Genomic DNA, 20,456 nt, shown 5'->3' with positions numbered 1-20,456 from the left:
TTGTGTATCGCAAGCAGGATGCAACTTTAAGTCCATTATAGTTCCACCCCATATTAAACTTCAGCAATATTAAGTGAAGCAATACAATATTCTATAAAATGTGCTCGATTGAACTGTGCCTAAAGAAGAATATACTCATTGGATATACATGCAAGCTTATATCTTAATTGTATTGATAGAATTATTGTAATAAAAATCATTTGAACTCCTTAATCGATCCTTCCAACACGGCGTCGGCTGTGGGGGTTATTTGACCATACTTCACCACACTGGTCAGTACAGCTCATTGGTTAATGTGGGGGTGCCATGGTGTCCTCCCACTAATCTATAATAAAACCATATTGGCTAAAAACATTTTGCGGTGGCGAGATGTTCACTACCTCGCCTGGTATGCAGGAGGTCGTGGGTTCGATCCCGACCCTGACGCCTGCTGTATATTTTGAGTTTGCGTGTTCTCCCCATGGCCGTGTGGATTTTTCTCTGGGTCCTCCCATTTTTCCCTCCACATTTAGAATCAATGCCACGCGTTTAAATGATTTGGCCAGGTCACTTGCAGTCACCGATGTTGGTCGAGGCCAGCAGTCGAACTCGAGTAGCAGGCTCCATCGTGCTGTATGTGAGCTACTGCACCGCTACACCGCCAACACAACATCCGATGGGAGTACTGTTTCACCATCATTTTGCTGAACATTCTTGCGATTCTTGTAACTCATATCTCCTCTCCCTGGAGAACCAGTAATGAGAATGACCTCCGCGCTAAGCGAAATCAAAACCGGTAATGGGTGAATCAGTCGACGCTCAAAACACCCGTACCGCCTACAGATCTGACCAGCGAAAGCGTGAAACGAGCAAGGCATTTACCCTCGCAGCAATCACCGGGCATCAACACATTCTGGCTCGTGAGTTTGTGTTCCGACAGCGATGGCGCAAAGCCCAACCCCGATTGGTGGAGGTCCACGGTGGCCGTGCATTGGGAACTGTTGGGCAACACTGCTGTGGTGTGAACGCCGCGTGGCTCGGGCAGGAAAGCTACGCACCTCCCTCCCCGCTAACGACACCGCCAGTCAATGCTGTAAATCCACCAGACTGTCGATAACTAAATGCGGATTACTAATCCCAAAAATCGAAATCACACAATAGCCTCGTTTTAAGCGATTGTACCTTTTTAAAAAATGCATTATTTACCCACAATACAGTTTGGTTGAAACTAAGAGTTGTGCGTTTTACCGTAGAGTTGCGTTGATGTGTACAGAACCGTGTGGTTGCCACGACACTGTGATGCCAGGATACATTGTACGATGGACGATCCACCACAATTGTATCATCTGCTTTTCAAAATATGTGTTACATTGTGATTATCATTGCTCTTTATACTCTCAAAAAATATTTAATTTTCTGACATTTTTACGAACCTACAAATGCACAATAATTAAAGTTCTGATTAATAATCTTTTACCTATTAAATTGGCGGCGTGAAGGTAAAATGACGTCATCTATTTTTGTAGTTCATTTTAATCAACTCATAATGTTAGTAATGGACGGTTGTGTGCGTCATAAACTCTGAAGCTTGTAAAGTTCACGAGGATTAGAAGATGTATGGCAGGCTGTAAACCGCAGTAGGAGAATGCTTAAGCCATTTTATTCTTACGGGAGGTACAACAAAGTGCAAAACCAATACTTAGAAATGTGAAATAAAATTGCAAAGTTATAGGAAACTGATATCATAATTGTCTTGTTGTGAAGATCAATATCAGTGTTGCATGTGGTCTGTTCTGTTTTATGGATGTGAATGCTGGACAATTACAAAGACTTTAAAGCAAACTTGAAACAACAGCAATGTGTTTTGTTAAGAAGACGTGACGGATATACAAGTCGAGTACCATACATATATTATGGCGAGCATCATGGTGCACAACAAGAACATTCATGAGGATAATTAGAGAAAGACAGGGTTAGATATCTTGGGCGTGAAATGTATGTATGCTAAACATCTTTCGCACCCTACGTAGCCAACCGTGCTAATTGGAGGTGTGGGGGAAGGACAACAAACTAAACACAAAAAGCAGCTCTAAAGAAATGAGTTTTCAATCCAGATTTAAAATTGCGTAGCTCCAGTGGCTTTCTGATATCAGAAGAAAGAGGGTTCCACAAACGGACCTGAAAGTGTGCGATGCAGTGACCATCTTTGTTCGATGGCCAGAAATGAGAGAATACAAGACTGAATATGAATTTCATTTTGACTGCTGGGGAAAGTAATGGTGCAAGAAGTCAGGGAAGACAGCGAATAAAATTACATAAACAATAACAATTGGATTCAACTGGCAATAATCTAATGCAGAGTCCTTGAGTAAATATCATGGACAGAGCTAAATGGAAGGAAGGCCACGATCGTAGGCATCTCTGAGAAAGGATGTGGCGTGTAGAGAGGAAATTTTGTGTCATATCGTGAAAATGATTTTGCAGCAAGCCTGCTGGATACGGCATTTGTTATATTTTAATAACACTGCAAGTTCCATTTGATTATACACTTTTAAATAAATAAATATCGCACGAAAAAACATCACAAGGCAATCGAAATTAACGGCTCATTGTAACGTCGCGCGCGGCGCTCGAGCGCGCGCGCGACGCCGTGCATCGACAATGGAGACGCACGGCAAGGGGTGGGCGTGAGATGACGTTGGCAGCTGACTGGGATTTAGTGTGAAGAACTAACAATAATCATCATCAGCGACTGTCATTACTGTGAACGTACAGTGCACGCATACAACGGCAAAGCCCCAAAACGTGGTGTTGACACCAGACTGTCTGGGGAGGAGGACTTTCAGCTGTTAGCGAGCACCTATTACAGCCCAGGAGCCATCTCCGTCACACCTGGGTGAAAGTAAACCACAACACGCCAGGTGCTCATGCCAGATGAGTCAAGTGAAGGTGAGCAAGATGAAAGGTGTATGTGTAGTCTTCTGGTGTTATTGTCGTTGACCGAGTCCGAAGCACAGTAGGCAAACCACTGTTACTCGACCACTTCACAAAGATTCCCCGTATATCCTTTACAGACTGTTGCGGCAAGTGCTGCAAGCGAGAAGCACATATGAAGGCAGGCACGGCACATGAGGTAGGTGGGCCAGTACGACGCCCGGCCGCCTTTGTCTCCCTAGTGGCGATGTCTACATGCCGCACCACGTACTCATTTGAGGCTGAGTCGACATGGGGAGTCCCAGAACCGGTTCAGATAATCGTCACTGGTGTTGGCCGCAAGCGGGACTCAAACTTGGATTGCCGGGTTCACAGCGCAGCGCGTGAACCGCCGTAGTACCGATCTCCACGCGCATCTGGCGCCACGGTGGCGAGATGTTAACTACCTCGCCATGCATAAACGAGGTTGTGGGTTGGATCCCAACCCCAACGCCTGTATATATGGAGTTTACATGTCTCACTTCCCGTGGTCGTGTGGATATTTCTCCGGATCCTCCAATTTTTTCCTCCACATTAGAAAGATGCGTTTAAGGTATTTGGCTGCTGTAAATTTCCACGTGTTAAGCCACTTCATTGAGCTGTCACTTGTGATAGCCAGGTCGCTTCTGACAAAGAGCTCCATAGCTCCGTGGGCCTTACCTGATAAAATAAAATAAAAACATTTTCGTTTACACAGTTTAGTCTATATTTTAACCATCCGAGAGCCTCATAAACAGGGCATCGATGGACTCCCAAAATGCATGCGAGCTTCCTGCATACGACGTCGGGGTCCACTCCCACAACGTGACAGACATTCAAACCGGATCTAGAGTGCGATTCCAAATATGGCAGCATCACAAAGGGGAGGGGGTAATTTAAAGTCTCATCTTTGTGTTCAAATAACCAAATATAAGTCCTGCAATGGTGGGGAATTCTATTTTAATAATCTCGGTGAGTTCAGTGTATATTTTTGAATTTTAAAATAATTTGTATCTATACAAGTACACTTGTACATTTGAGGGAAGCGGTGGCACGGTGATTACCACACCGTACCGCGAGATTGGCGACCTGAAACCGGTCCTGATCCCCACATTCACCAACCTGCACTGACCACCACGCTGAAGTATGCTCCAATAGCCACGTGACCGACAGGGAGGCCTTCATCAAGCAGTGGATTAGCAAGGGCTATAAATTATTATTTACACACACGTCAAAGCACGCAAATAATAAACCACGCGCTTTACTGAGCATTTGATGTTGACCGCCTTCACTGAAAGACCCCAAGCCAGGATACTAAATTCCACTGAATGCCACCTGGCCAATCATCCGCCTCAATTCTCAACTTCTCTCAAACGGAGCTCATTCATTCATCATAACCTCTCGCACGGTCGGCCGGACTCTGATCTTCCTTTCCTTTACCGTGACTTGGCTTTGACCTCAACCCCATGTGGCCCACTCACTCACTCACTCCCCACCAGTGCCATCTGCTACGTCCGTTACAGCGTGTGACCACGTCCTCTCTCGTGCTGTGCTCTCTCAGTTCAGCTCTGCCTTCCGCGCGTGCTGCAGAGCCAATACCGACTTCTTAACTTCAACCCCAAACGCTCTTCCACCAAACACGGCCAACATTGGCTGGCCGTCACACAAAGACGGCCACTGCATTGTGCGCTTTCAAATGCGCTTGTGGCCATCTGGAACGCTTCTTCTTGTCCACGATATTTTCTCAAGGACTCTGCATTAGATTGCCAGTTGAATCAAATTGTTCATATTGCTTGTGTAACTTAATTCGCTGTCTTCCCTGACTTCTTGCACCTATACTTTCCCCAGCAGTCAAAATCAAATTGACATTCAGTCTTGTATTCTCTCATTTATAGCCAATGAGCAAAGACGGTCACTGCATCGCGCAATTTATGATGCGCTTCTGCGACCGTCTGGAACACTGTTGCTTCAGATATTAGGAAGCCAATGGAGCTATGTACTTTTCAATCGAGATTGAAAATGTATTTCTTTAGAACTGCTTTTCGTGTTTAGTTTGTTGTCCTTCCCCTGCACCTCTGATTAGCGCGGTTGGCTATGTACGGTGCGAAATAAGTTCAACATCTATACATACACTGATACGAATTTAGTGTGATAACTAAGAACTCCGTGGTTCGTATAGCCAATGCACATTACTATGGATTTTTTGTTTTGCCTTACCAACTATATGACATTACTTGCAAAACACTGTTTGTGTTACATAAATAAAACTGTATTGTAACTAACAAAAACAATTTAAAAAGTGCTTTTGGTGGGGGTGGGGGGGGGGAACAGAGCAAGGGTAAAAGTGTGATAACCAACCGAGGGTGTCCAGTGCGGAAACCAAACACCGATTTGAATTCCTCGCGAGACTCAACGCTGCAAGACAAACATTGCAAGCTGCACGAGCCGCTGTGCCACGCAACTGCCCCGGAGGACGGACGACCTTTTATAACCAAAGTAAAATTACAAATCATTCAAACGTCTGCCATCACGTACGTCGACTAGCGCCCATCATTGTCAGTTTGTTGTTTCAAGCGATTGTCCAGAGTGCCAACCAACGCCGCTCGGAGCACTGAGCGGCACCGACACTTTCAATTGTACTTCTCGACTTAAAAACGAGTGTTTTATCATTTGGAGAGATGTTCACTACCTCGTCTGGTATGCAGGAAGTCGTGGGTTCGATCCCGAGCCCGACGCCTGTATAATCGGAGTTTGCATGTCTCTCCTCCCGTGGTCGTGTGGATATTTATCCGGGTCCTCTGGTTTTCCCCTCATTGTTTAGAATCATGCGTTTAGAATACTTGGCTGCTGTACATTTCCACATGATGAGCCACTTCGATGAGTGATCATTTGTAGCCAGGTCGCTTCTGAAAAAGAGCTATGAAGCTCAGTGGGCCTTCCCTGGTAAAATAAAACATAGTTTAGTTAGTTTATCACGTAGGCTTTCACAACCAATATCATCCATAATACAGGTTATTGGGGTTTGATCACGTAAATAAAAAAGCCTGTATTATGGATGAAACATAGTTTAGTTTAAGTTGTAGTTTATTTGTATCAGACCAGGATGAGGCATTACACCAGATATGTAATGACATGAAACCCAGTTTCTCCAGGAGGGCCACAGCAGCACAGCAGCAGCAACGCTTCATTACATCCCAGGGCTGTTCTCAGCCAAGGATTACAGAGACCCACACCGCGTCCTTCTCAGGCAGGTGCGGTGTAGATGCGGGTTGGGAATTGACATCTGCGTGGCATTAATTTTCTGAGGGTTCTCTTGCTTTGGAAGTCAGCAAATGACATGTGGATTTTGATCATCATATACTCCGTTTCTCCTCCATACAGATGAATAATACCCAATGCTTCTGTCTGCTCGACACGCCATCCTGAACTCTTCGAGACCAAACAAACGGCGAAGGTCCCAGCACCGCCAGACTGAGGCTCGAATTACTTTCACGTGAAAAGTTCAAAGGTCAATGGCTCGATGCTCAAACATTGTCCTGAGAAAAGAGTTGCTTCAGCGGAGCAGCGTTATCTACGGACGCCTGGACGCCTGAATGCCGCTCGCAGTGTGTATTGAATAAAGGTCTATCAAAGGCAAAGATCCCCCGTATAGCCTTAAAGACTTTCGGGGCGAGTGCTGTTTGCGAGCACCTATGAGGTGAGTGGCCAGCACCACGCCTGGTCACCCTAGTTGACCTCCGGGAGGCCCAGGACTGTTTCAAATTATCGTCACTGGTGTTGGCCGTGAGCAGGAATCAAACTCGGGTCGATGGGTTCAAAGCACAGCACACGAGCCGCTGCACTCCCGCTTCCTGCTATAAAGATCTATAATTACACATGCACACACACGTGTTTAACATCAAATACACACTAATTCTTAGCCTTGCTGGTTCTAATTAGCAGTTGTCATTAATTAGCTTTGCGATGAAAAAACAAAGACAGAAGCTTCATTTTGAGCATCGATATTCACGTAATAATAATCATGGGTGAAATAGGAAAATAGCAGACAAAATTGTGCAAAAATAAGCAACGTATTAATAAAAAAACATTTAAAAAACACTTGAATAATGAATAAAGACTAATTCACGAATATCTTTTACACGTTCACTTATGAACATCAACTAATAATATTGTAATATTGTAATTTAAATATTTCTACTTATATATATCGACAGCAGTTGTAAACATTTGCAAATCATTTATTTAATTTCAGGATGAAGATCACATTTCACGGTAAAACATATTGTAGTTGCACTGAAGGTGCAATATTATTCTGCATATCGGTGGTAATGTACTGCAGTACCGTCTGCAAGGTTTTTGTTTATACAACTCACATATATAGTACAGTATTTGATGTGCAGTGCTGTTTGTGTGTGTATGCAAACTAAAAACTATTAACATTAAACTAAATATTTTTTTATTTACCAGGTGAGGCCCACTGAGCTGTATTGCTCTTTTTAGGCGCAACCTGGCCACAAATGATAGGTCAACGAAGTGGCTCATCATCGCGTGGAAATATATAGCAACCAAATACTCCAAAGGCACATTTCTAAATGTGGAGGGAAAAACCGGAGGACCCGGAGAAAAACGCACATTGACCACGGGGAGAGATACACGCAGACTCCAAATATACAGCAGGCGTCAGGGTAGGGATCGAACCCACGGCCTCCTTCATACCAGGCGAGGCGGTCAACGTCTCCTCGTCACCGTGGTGCTCAGCCATCAAGCAAGCTCTATCCGGCTGAATAAAAATCATCATAATACTTCCCTCCATTTGGCCATCGCTTCAGTGACATCTCCCTCTGCCGGTGCATCCGTCGTTAATGGCAAGCGCTGTCCCGTGGTGAGCATGCAGGGCTGTACGAGATGAGGTGTGACGTCTTGTAATCATGCAATTGAACGAAACAACTTTCCAATTGGCTCACGATAACCTGTGCAGTCGTCATTTTTGTGTGTAACTAATTTAGAAGTATTTAAATACGTGTTAATTTTCACAAAGTGCTAATTAAATGTGTTAATTATTATCCCGCACTTCCGATTAGCACAGTTGGCTACGTATGGTGCGAAAGAAGTTCAGCATACATACAAGCATTACACGTTATTGTAATCTAACTTTTGGTAATTACAAATTATTTATTTGCACGATGCCAGACATCACCGCTAAACTGGAACAGCTTTCCTTCAAATTAATCTGTCTTTACCCCATTTCTACCACTGATACATTCCACAAAAACCGACGTGAAATACGAAATAGTTCAATCGGTCGTGGCAAATAAATAATTGCGAATGGTTTGGATAAATATTTCAGTTCAGCATTGCCATTAAGTACCGTATTTATTACTCGCTCGCCTCTTGTCGGAGAGCTTGGCGGTTCGAATCCGGCGGGCCGCCCTGGTTATTTCTGCGCCCCGCGCGCATCAACAGCAAGTACGACACGCCATGCGTTTCACAGTGCACTGCAGGCTGGGCCGTTACAGAGGCGTGAGACGTCACGCAAAACAACAAAGAGGCGATCGGGTGACGGCGGTACGGTCCAAATAAATTTGACGAATTCTAAAACGCAAATTACTCGTTTGGGGTTACACACAGCAACACCGCCACCCTGCCGCAAAACTACCCACAGATTTACGCTTGTGGAACGTAGCAGCGCCGTCGTTATAACAGTAACGTGAATGCATGTACGTATATTGAACTTCTTTCGCACGGTAGGTAGCCAAACGTACTAATCGGAGGTGTGGGGGGAGGAAGGACAACAAACTAAACACAAAACGCAGTTATAAAGTAAAGAGTTTTCATTCTAAATGATTTAAAAGTGGACAGCTCCAGTGGCTTCCTAATATCGGAAGGAAGAGCATTCCAGACGGCCGCAGAAGTGCATCTAAAAGGACGCGATGCAGCGAATACCAAATTTACTGACTTATTTATGACGATTATCCTCGGTCACATGTGCCTTGATGGAGCCCTGTAGTTGTATCAATGCGAGATATCTGTGAGCACCGCTCCTTCTGCTCAGGCTGGGGTGAATGAAGTGGACAGGCATTAATGATGATGCCTCAGTCAACCAGGAGCCCTCGGAGGTAATGGCTTTAAACAGCGCTCGGCCTCGTTCTAATTGAATGCACATCATTCACTGCACAATCGCATAAACACGCGCGCTAAAGATGATGAGTTGAATGGGAATTCTCTATCAACAAAATGTTGACCACACGCGGTCTTGACAGTGGTACAAATTTATTTTTCAGACTCTATTAAAACACTTGCTACACATTTCTTATTATTTTTGCTAAAGCTTATGAAACTTTTTTTAAAATGTGCAAATGGTGTTATCATGTCCAAAATGACTATTGCTGACGACAAATACAATGACCGTGTTTTGATTAATTTGCACCATGCACAGAAAGCGAATACCGAAGCAACACTGCACTGACTTCGAGTCCAATCTGCTTTTATACATTTTTGTCAATTTCTGATTGCCAATTTTGTTTTGATTGTGGTATTTAAAAAAAAACAAATGTAATTCGCAGTGAACCTAATCAACCAAAGCTCTTCCATGCAGTAAATTCTGCCACCTAACAATGCAATGTCACACAATCGCATTCCCGTATTTATCATCATAAAAGGCTCAGCGGACCTCAGCTGCCTCAAGCGAGGGAGCCATTCGTCACAGCAGCACCCCGGTGACAGGGTCAAAAATTTACTTATCTCGACCTTTGAACCTTGTGGGATGGACCTGGTTCATGCTTTTGCAAATCAGAAAAAAAAAACTTGAAATGACAATCAAAGCAACTGCATTAACAATGCGTGCCCGCTGCGGCGCACGTCACATCACTTTTGGGGGACATCGCCGAATCTCTTGAGCGCGACGGAAAAGACGGGCAAAATTTTGCAACCGTTAAAGAGTATCAACGGGAGAACGCGATGACGTATCGTTAAAAGACGGTGACATTGACGAATCGTTGTCGGCAATCAGCGGCAGCAGTACTCAAATCCGCTGCTGGATGAAGGCCACTCCAGGCCGTCGCCACATCCCGCGGTCCTGTGACGCGGGAACGAGCGCAACCGGTGCGGTGGCAGCGGTGGCAGCGGTGGCAGCGGTGGCAGCGGTGGCAGCGGCGCTGTCTAACGAGGTCACCGACGACAGAGGGACACCCAAGTCCGGTTACGTGACATGGTGTAACCAGTTGGCCTATGCACCCAACTTTGTCTGCTTGTCCAGACCGCACCGTGCAGTGCCGACAGGAGCGCCGAGACAGTCGTACATTCGTGAAAACACATTCCTGCGGAGGGAGCTGGTAGGAACGTTGGGTTGCTCGGTCAATGGCCAGGGTCAACGGCGGCGTGGTGTATTCCGCAAATATGCCCGACTGTGAGGGCGGGCACAAGCCGGCGCGAGTAGGTTAAACGTTGAGTTTTTTAAGGGCACCACGGGGTGACCAGCCCCTCCCCACCCAGCCCCACCCCTCCCTCCCCACCCAGCCCCTCCCTGCATGACGGACACAATAATCCCCTGTGGGCTGGTGTAATCAGGAGGTTCCTACCAGTATAAGGACGTAGCAAAAGCTGTTGCTGCTGGATGCCAATATTTGTATTATTGATGAGCTGATTTGCAATTAAAATTGGGTATCTTTGAGAACCGTGTTTGTGCATGGGCATGAAGTTTATTTTTGCCAATTAAATTATCGTCAAATTTTTACATTCAAGTACAGATAACTGTAAAGTACCCTTTAATAAATGATTACACAACCTGTGGTATTATAGATGATTGAAGTGTTGTACAGTATTTTACTGGCAACACAAATTCTCCCACCTGACTTGGCAGACACGATATTGCTCACCACTTTGTAGCTGCTTTTCACGAACCTCCTTGCAGCATAACACAGACGGAACACCGACGAACATTCTGCGTGTTTTGCAAAGAGCTTTCTTCCTTCATTTTCTTTTAACAAATTTATTTTGGGTCAAGTGAAAATTGTATTCTGGAAATGTAAAAAAAGTATTAAATAAAATATACATCTGTAATCTAATCATGAATTGGCTTTTTAATTTATATCAAACCGTAGAGTTTGATAATAAAAAAACGGAGAAAGTTCATGGTACTGACGCTGTTAACTTCTGTTAAAAGTCTCCGCGTGTGGTGCTGGAACTGTGCGGGAACCATAGACCAGGCCGGAGGCTTACGCTGAGAAGCGGTCACCGTGTGGAAGAGATGCCCGTCTACAAGAGATGGAGGTGCCCACAAGTTGGTGTCAATCTTGTTTGTGTGTTCCCTCCTCGTATGAGTGGATGTCCTTTTGGCACTAATTTCCCTTTATATGAGATTTTATATATACAAACTAGTAAAACATTTCAAAGCATGGTCCTCTTGAGTACTGAGACTCATCTTCTTGGTTCTTTCGGTAAAGTCACGTAGAAGGGAAGTAATAAAATAATAAAAATAAAACATAATAAAATAATTCTCACGACGTTTCGGCCACAACGCAAGCAGCCGTCCTCAGGTGAAAACCAGGTCTGTCGGGGAGACAGCGTACTCACCCATTGACACGACGGTCAATGGTACAGTGTATAATAACAAATAGTATAACATTTATATGCTTAATACAATGTTCAAAGTAATATATAGTATCGTAATTGTATAGTGAATATATAGCAGTGTGATATACATTAGGGTGGGTAGAATAATACATAGTGTTATATTACAATGTATAAGGTGGTTTATAGCAATACAGTATATAATTTAATGTTGGGTTTGTCTATGGCAGTATATAGTACGGTGTAGACTCGTGTGATGTAAGAGAATAAAGTTTAGATGGAAGCATATTATATAATTTTCACGACGTAGAATTGTAATGTATTACTTACTGTTAGTAACTCAGCTTATTGTAGAGTATAGTTAGTATACTGATGATACTATGTAGTTTATACTTTAGTTGTTTACGTGTTGGTTTTAGTTACTGCAGCTACATACTATTAACACTCCTTCCCTTTATTAATGCTACCCCTATCCCCTCCCTTTGATGCTGCTAATCCTGCATAATGCACGAGCATAATTAGTACTATTCACATACCTGCATTTCCCATATCCCCTCCCTTTGATGCTGCTAGTCCTGCATAATGCACAGGCATATGTAGTACTAATCACATTCCTGCATTTCCCATAAATATGCTAAATTCCTCTTGATATGCAAATTATTTTGTCGAAGCGCCCTTCCCCCCCCTTCCAACCCAGCTTATATATATGCTCCAAGCTCGTGTGCTGTATCATTCAGACGCTGTCTCCCCGACAGACCTGGTTTTCACCTGAGAACGGCTGCTTGCGTTGTGGCCGAAACGTCGTGAGAATTATTTTGTTTTATTTTTATTATTTTATTACTTCCCTTCTACTTGACTTTACCGAAAGAACCAAGAAGATGAATCCCTGCAGTCACGAAAGCTTTAAATCGAAATTTACTGAGACTCAGTAAGATATTCTTGGGAAAACATAAAGGAATAAAATACTACGACTTGGTTTTACAGAAAATTGCATTGAAACCGACGTCAAAAAGCACACATGTATTTAGAAGTTTACGGGTAAACTTTGCTTAGCCGTTTTAACTGATCATGGCATGAGCGACTGCATTCATATATACATTTTAAATAATGCATATGGGCCACCGATATACAAAACATATCAAAACCAATCATCCTTTTCTAACGATGAGGCAAATTCATGAAATATATGTAATTATTTCATTCTGAGAAAAGGAAAAAAAAATTGCGGAACATCAGCGCTTGCAAAAAAATAAAAATCCACTCTCACAAGAAAGAGGCGCGTGGTCATAGTCCAACTAACACGGTGCCACCTTCGTCCGCTTGCCGCTTCGAGCCGGCGGTGGAAATGGCACGGAGTGAAGGTGGCGACCCCACCCAAGGGGACCTCACGGCAAGGTGACGCCAGTCACACTCGCCACGGGCGGAACGATGGGCTCAAGTCAACCTGGCCACGATCTGGATTGGAAATTTCACGATTGGAAGCCCGATGCAATATGCTGGCTACTTGCTTACTATTTTGGTAATATAGGGTCCTTAATTTTTTTTTTTAACACTTCTGAGAATTTGCAACAATACCACAAGAAATTTGTGCTTCTGGGCTCTGGAGACCACCTGGGGAAGATTCCAGCCATGTGTTGATAATGATGGCAAACAAGTGGAGACTGACTCTTTAAAGCTATTAACATATATTGTTATCATGTTACAGTGTACTATCCGTTCTTTTGCATTAAAAACGATAACATTTTTTTGAAGCACCCTGTATAAATGAGTGAAATCCATTATTTTAGGTGAGACGTCTTCCTCTTCTGCTTCAAGTCCCGTCCGTCTGTCTGTCGCCAACGACAGGTCCAAAGGAAGTCCCTCCATTGTGCTCCGTCGTTTGGCAATTTCACGACTTGGTTCATCGCCAATCCCCTTCTGCTCCGCGTCTTCCTTCACCTTGAGGTGATGATGCATCGTCGCGCACGAACGACGTTCGGGCTCGAGTACGTCTGCCGCATAACGCCAATTGTTTCACAAAAACCAGCACGAAAAATAGCCTGCGACTACTAAAATCACACACGGGGTGAGCTTCTCCTCGGCACACAGGTCTTCCCACTCGTCAAGAGTTTACCACCATGCAGAAAGCCCAGAATGACCACGCCGCAGGATTTTATACCAACGCCGGAGACGCGGGATGACACCTTGACCTCGTAATGACCGAGCGCTCAATACTTCTCGTCAATCAGAGCTGGATACAAGTCGGCGGCCGACGTAAGCGATGTTAACGGGGGGTTGCTGCCCTCCTGGGTCGCTGCTGGCTCCGCCTGAAGCGAGTGAGCGCGCGCGCGCGCACGCAACCCCCGGCCAACAGGAATGCAGATCGCAGCGACGTCGTTTTACTCTCACGGTGAGGCGAACGCGGTCCCCGGCCCTGCTTAACTGACATTACTATTTCATCGTGGGGGGGGCAGGGGGATCAATACAACGCCGCCGATCGCTCGCGCGACTGTTTGGAGGCGCAACGCACGCCCACCCCCGTCGGGCGAGCCGAGCGAGCACTCGGCTCCGGCGGTACACCCGGCGAGGTGGCGGCGGCGTGGCGGGTGGGCGACGGGTGGCACGGCACGCGTGGGAACGTGCGCACGCCGGCGAGGGAGGGAGGGGAACGAGGGGAGGGCGGAGACGGGCTGGCACCGCGCCCCGCCCGCACGGGGCCCCGCGCGCCGTTTGGCTGCCACGTGTCCGCGCGGGTACCCGGGCTGGCACGTGGCGCCTCCCCTCCTGGCTGGTGGCACGCGCCCGCGATGCGATGCGTGGCGTGGAATTCCCTCTCTCCCGGCGGCGTCGCTGCGACTCGGCTGGCACGACGCCAAGAGCGGCGCCCGCTCCGGCTGCGATCTGCCGCGTGCCACCGCTGACGGCGGCGCGTTGCCCCCCCCTGCCCCCCACTTGTTGCGTCTCTAATTGGTGGGCGGGGATGTCGGGGGGGTGGGGGGGGCCTCTGAAGAAGTGATCGTTGGCAGGTACGGCGGCAGTCACGCCGAGCGAGTTTTAGTCACGCTGCACTGTGTAGCGGTCTTGTTTTTGTCTGGGTACAAATAAAAACGCGTCCCGCTGGCTCTCAACTGGCACGACACAATGCCCCCCCCCCGCTTCTACTGTTACACACACGCTGCGGAGGCAAACGTACACTCATTTAGTCACGTCGAACAAATGGCGTTTCTAGTTTACGCTGGTTACCATGAATTAAAATATCTGCGCACAATATAATTTGTATGAGATGAGAATACAAGGCAACAACTAGCTGAGAAGTATGCGCTAATGGGAAGGGCAAGTTACCCCAATAGGCAGGAAGGAAACAGGACGGGCACCCCAATGCAGACCCCGCACAGAGAGTCGTGGCCCATGAAGAGCAGAACTGCTCACGCTCCGCGCGAGGACTGCAGATTTGGCGGAACGCAAGCATGGGCAGGAACCCATTTTGGCTTGATCTGCAGAAAAAAACCGAGGTTTCTCCAGGAACATTAACTTACACGGAGAGAGTTATCGAGTGTGTGCGTGGAGGGGAGATCCTAGATAATGCCGTAAACTGAATTATGGGGGAGCGAACCAACTTTATGGAAACGTGACATCTCCCGCAGCCGAGTGGAGGGGGCATGACAAGAGTTCCGTAGAAGCTGCTGTACGCAATTTATAAATATATAACAAAACAAATAACCGTACACTTTTATCCCATATCTGTCCCCTCCACGTAAATAAAAATAAAACATTTATTCGACACATCCCCTCAGCCACACGCCCTTCTGGGAGTACACGATTCAGCGAGATTGAATCGAGCAAAACTCTGGAGCACGGTTTCAACATCGGGTGTCTCATCAGCAGTCAGGCTCGCTTGAAGCAATGCTGGCAAACTGCCAGCTGTTTACAGGCGAGGGACCCTCCCCGTCAGCTATGGGGAGACGCTTTGCCGTTTATTCCGTCCCCAGCATGTCTCCTGCCCAGCCGCTACACAAAGGCTGCGAGTGTTCACACGAGACTAAGCGCCGCTTAGCACGGGGGGCCATTCCGTTGTTTTTGGATTATCCATTTAAATTCCTGGTCAAATGCTTAGTCAATTAAAACACAGTTAAACACGGCGACGCTGTTAATCTGCAGGCAGCTCAAGTAAAGGCAACGTCTATAGGCACACAACTTAGAATTGTAATAAGCAATTAGCTGCTCGTAAAAAAAAAAGCACACGCATTAATACGACGGAATTGATTAGATTTTCTTACAATATTAAGCAATCGCATTGACGTTCACTGCCATTTTTTGGCGAATATTTCAGTTTATTTTCCTTCACAATGAATATTCCGCAGCGTTAAGGAAATAAGAGCAAGTCACTGCGCCAGTTGCTAAAATGTGCGGACAACGTGAGCCCACGGCGCCGCTGACAATGGCGGGACGGAGCAACGCTCTGGCCAGCTCAGATTTCCCCTCTCTGAAAGCCTGCTTTTGGCCTGAAATTATACCGCTCGGTCAGAACTGGATACCTTTACAACAAAGGTTTCCTGTACACATATACATACTGTACTGTGCCTACAAAGCATACGGGGGGCTCCAAAACCTTCCTGGACCGCGGTCGACCGCTGCCAATCCTCAACATGCGTCTGGGCACCACCGTTCTGTACGAAATCTGGTGTCTTGTGCACCAAATATGACATCCGTTGTAGCTCCGCCAGTTAGCATTGCTGGCTATGTGCGGCGCGAAAGAAGTTCAACCTCTCACGGCCGAGTGGAGCGGCAGCATTGCACGGACAACAGGGTGCGAACCACTGCTCCCATCTCATGCGCACAACCATCTCATTACGTTCGAGAGAGGCTATAAAGCTGACAAGCAGAGAATTTTGAAAGGCAACGTGTTTTAATTTGGGCTCCAAACATTATAGAGCCTGGGGGGTTGACTGCTCTTACTCGCGAGTACAGCGTCAGCCTAAACATCTAAAAGTCTCGTGCTGAATACTTAAAATGCACGATGCTCATCATCGGTGAACCAAGTAGATTGCTTCCCTTGGAGTGTGACGCCAAAGCCGACAGCAAGCGGGTGCAGCGTGCTACCACCGGGGGTTTGTGTTGCACGTCGCTGATTGTGACCGACTGACTAATGATAACCACATTCCCAACGGACTGTTTCCACAAACGATTCCACTTACTGCAGTGAGTTCAAAAGGACCACCCTCTTCACAACGCCCTGTTAATATGCTGCAAAGTGGCAATGTTTGAGTCTCACTTGCACGATTTGAAAAAAAGCTCAAATAAATTATTGTATTTACCAGCTCTTACCACTTTTTCAGAGGCGACCTGGCCACACATGATAACTCATCGATAGTGGCTTATATCATCACATGTGGGAATTTATTGCAGCAGCCAAATTATCTAAACGCGTGCTGTTGTTTCTAAATGTGGGCGGGGGGGGGAATAACCGGAGGACACGGAGAGAAATCACCATGGGGAGAGAGAGAACACGCGTACTCCAAATATACAACAGGCATCGTCAGGGTTTGTGATCGAACCTATGAGCCTCCTGCATAGCAGGCAAGGGAGATAACATTTTGCCACCGCAAGGTGATCTACATCGTCGCAAATCATTTATATGAATGACTGTCGTGTTAATGGAGGGAGAGGAGGTAAGCAGTGGTTGCAGAGATCCGGCAAGCTGAGTTCAATTCCCGACAATGGCAAGTGACCTCTGAACCCGTCTCGGGCCTCCCCTTCACTTCACAAACCAGCCCTGATCATGGTGCCTGTATGTATGTGTGTTCAACTTCTTTCACGCCGTGCGTAGCCAACGGTAAACTTCGAATGTGCGAAAGACAACAAACTAAACAGAAAAAACGTTCGACAGAAATTAGTTTTCAATCTCGATAATAAAAAAATTGCATAGGTGCGCTTCTGCGGCTGCAGAAGCGCACCTCCCATAACAAACTCGCTACGGGGAAAGCTTCATCCAGCAGTGGTTTGACAAAGGGCTTTAACTCTTTTACTGATATTTAATCAGGGCACAATACATTCGTCCTGTCCTAATTCCGTGTTAGGTAATGTTGAATAATAAAAATCATTGATATCCATAAACAATGAGTTGTTGATTAACATGAGTGGCTTTTGTATATTTAGGCAGGGTTCCAGTCTGTTCACACACAGATAAAGAAACGATCCACAGTACAAACATGAATGCTGTTGTTAGCGAGCACCTATTAAGGCTGATATGACGCATGATGGGATCGTGCGGCCATCACCGTGCCCAGCCCCGTTTGTCTCCCAAGTGCCGACGTGAACACCCTCCGCACCAGATACCCATTTAAGGCTGAGTCGACCCAGCGATTGATCAAAGACAAGTTCAACATCAGAACCGCTCGCTTCTGATGTAATCAGTAGCTGGGAATCTACGTTAGGGAGCCAGGTCCGATAGCCACCGAGTCGCCGCTGCCCACACATACACACTCACAGCATTCTTATGGCAGGGCCCAAGGATGCCGATTGAAGAGCCACTCATGGCTTAGTAGCGAGTGGTGCTCCGCTATCTCATCTCGCGGGGATGCTGGTCTGGGTCGACCCTGAGTAGGATGTGAATGCACGCCCTTACCATCGAGGCCCACTGCCCTCACACACGAGAATCCCAATTTATTGAGAAAAAAATCGGCATTCATGATGCTCAAGCCGCATCGTACGTTATCACCGTTCATCATTATACGTGTGTACCTATATTAATATACATATATATCCAGGCTCGTGTGCAAGTGAAACTGGCACCATTTGGATACACCTGCAGGATGGACAACAGGAAAGTAAACAGTGTGGTGTTGTTGCTCAGAAAAATGTAAGGAACCGGAAAGAGAGGAAGACCTGACAGAGCAAGGCTTGACGACGACATCAGAGATTGGTGGCAGAGAGACGTGGCACTAACTTGAGCACATTGGCACAAGGCAGAGAGGAAAGTGAAAACAAATGATGGAATGTGCGGTGGACACCTAACGGGGCTATCTGCACGATGCAGGTCAACTGAAGCCCTGTAGACGGAGAGCAACCTGCAATATTGTCACCAGATTCACCGATCGTCGGTGCCGGCTGGGACGTGCACAGTCAACCCCACCGGGCGGAGGCCACCGCCGTAGGGCGACGACCACGACGAGCCGCGACACTGCCGGCGTTGCTACCCAGGGCACCCCGTGAACACCGAACACTCCGTCCCGCTCGTCCGACACAAGACAGCACCGCGAACTAAACCTCGCCACCACCCAGCCACCCACCTGCTCCTCCACCACCAACCACGACTAACTTACCACTCATCACTACCACCAGTCTCACACCATCATCACTCCCACTATCATACAACCCATCACTACCACTATCATCACCACTATCACCACCACTTAAACCACCACCACTATCATACAACCCATCACTACCACTATCACCACCACTTCAACCACCACCACTATCATACAACCCATCACTACCATGAGTTTCAAACAACCACCACCACTATCATACAACCCATCACTACCACTATCACCACCATCACTACACCACCACCACCACACCTGCCACTCCCACTACAACCACCTCGCCAACGACCGCACGCTCCGTGTGGTCGCTGCGAGCCACCGCGCGGGTTCTGTTCGTCTCGCGGCCGCGAAGCCAAGGGTGGGGGTGCTGGGGAAGGGTGGGGGTAGCTGGGGGAGGGTGGGGGTGCTGGGGGAGGGTGGGGGGTGCTGGGGGGATCTTTGCATGCGGCGGGGTGCTGGGGGGATCTTTGCATGCGGCGCGCGTGCGCGGCGCGCGCATTCCATTTGCATGCCTAATGCGGCGCGCGCACGCTCCATTTGCATGCTAATTGGGGTGGCGCGCGCGGGGGCACCCCCCCCTCCACCCTCCCACGGCCACGGTCGCACCGCCTCGGCTTGACGAGGAGGGGGCTGTGGGTGGCGGTCCAACTCAGGCGGTCGCTGCGCGCACTCTCACGCTCCGGACTCTCGCGTGCGCGTGTTGTGAGAAAATAACAACTCCAAAACGGAACGGTGCTTTTCACATCTTTTGCACGCATACAGATGGTTTATGAAAAATGCAAGGGGTGCATATGTGAGAGTGTGCGTTTAATCTACAGTTCAAATGCGCCCCCCCCTGCTTGTGTGAGCAGAGTGTAGTAGCCAAAGACAACGATCTCCCGTGTAGCCTTAACAGACTGTAAGGGCAAGTGCTGTTAGCGAGCACCTATGAAGGCCGGCACTGTGGCACACGAGGGGGTGGGTGGCCAGTACCACGCGCGGCCGCCTTTGTCTCCCCAGTGACACACCGCACCGGGTACTCATTTGAGGCTGAGTCGACCTAGGGGAGGCACAGGACCGGTTCAGATAATCGACACCGGTGTTGGCTGTAGCGCAGCGCGCTAACCGCGACACCACCACTCCACACACGCACGCACATTTGAGCAGGAATGAAAAAAAGTTTAAATTCTTTACCCAGGAAATCGTCCAACGCATCTTCAATATGGTACTTTAAACATGTAGATAGTTTTGGATTTGAGGCCAACTCCTTTTGAAATATTGCAGGTTTTTCTCACTGGAGGGAGTTCTAATAATAGCAGCACTAAGGGGCCGTCCATAAATGACGTCACGCGATTTTGGATGATTTTGACCCCCCCCCCCCTTCGTCACACGGCGTCAAAAAAAGTCAGACCCCCCCTCCTCAAATATGACGTCACAAAGCTCTGCCCGCCCCCCCCCCAAAATAATAAAACATGCTTCAAATCGCTTTAAACTATTATCATTGTAGTGCGTATTTAATGTGGCGCTGCACTCTGATGTTGTAGGAGAAAACATTTATCAAAAAGTATATTTAATTAAGTAGAACGTGTTGTCTATATTTATTTAAAGGTGCGCATTTTAATGTGACGTCACATTTCTCAACCCCCCCCCCATCGTCACACATCATCACAC

Source organism: Lampetra planeri, chromosome 17, assembly GCF_965212315.1.
Source record: "Lampetra planeri chromosome 17, kcLamPlan1.2.h2, whole genome shotgun sequence".
NCBI lineage: Eukaryota > Metazoa > Chordata > Hyperoartia > Petromyzontiformes > Petromyzontidae > Lampetra > Lampetra planeri.
Note: the sequence above shows the minus strand (reverse complement) of the source record.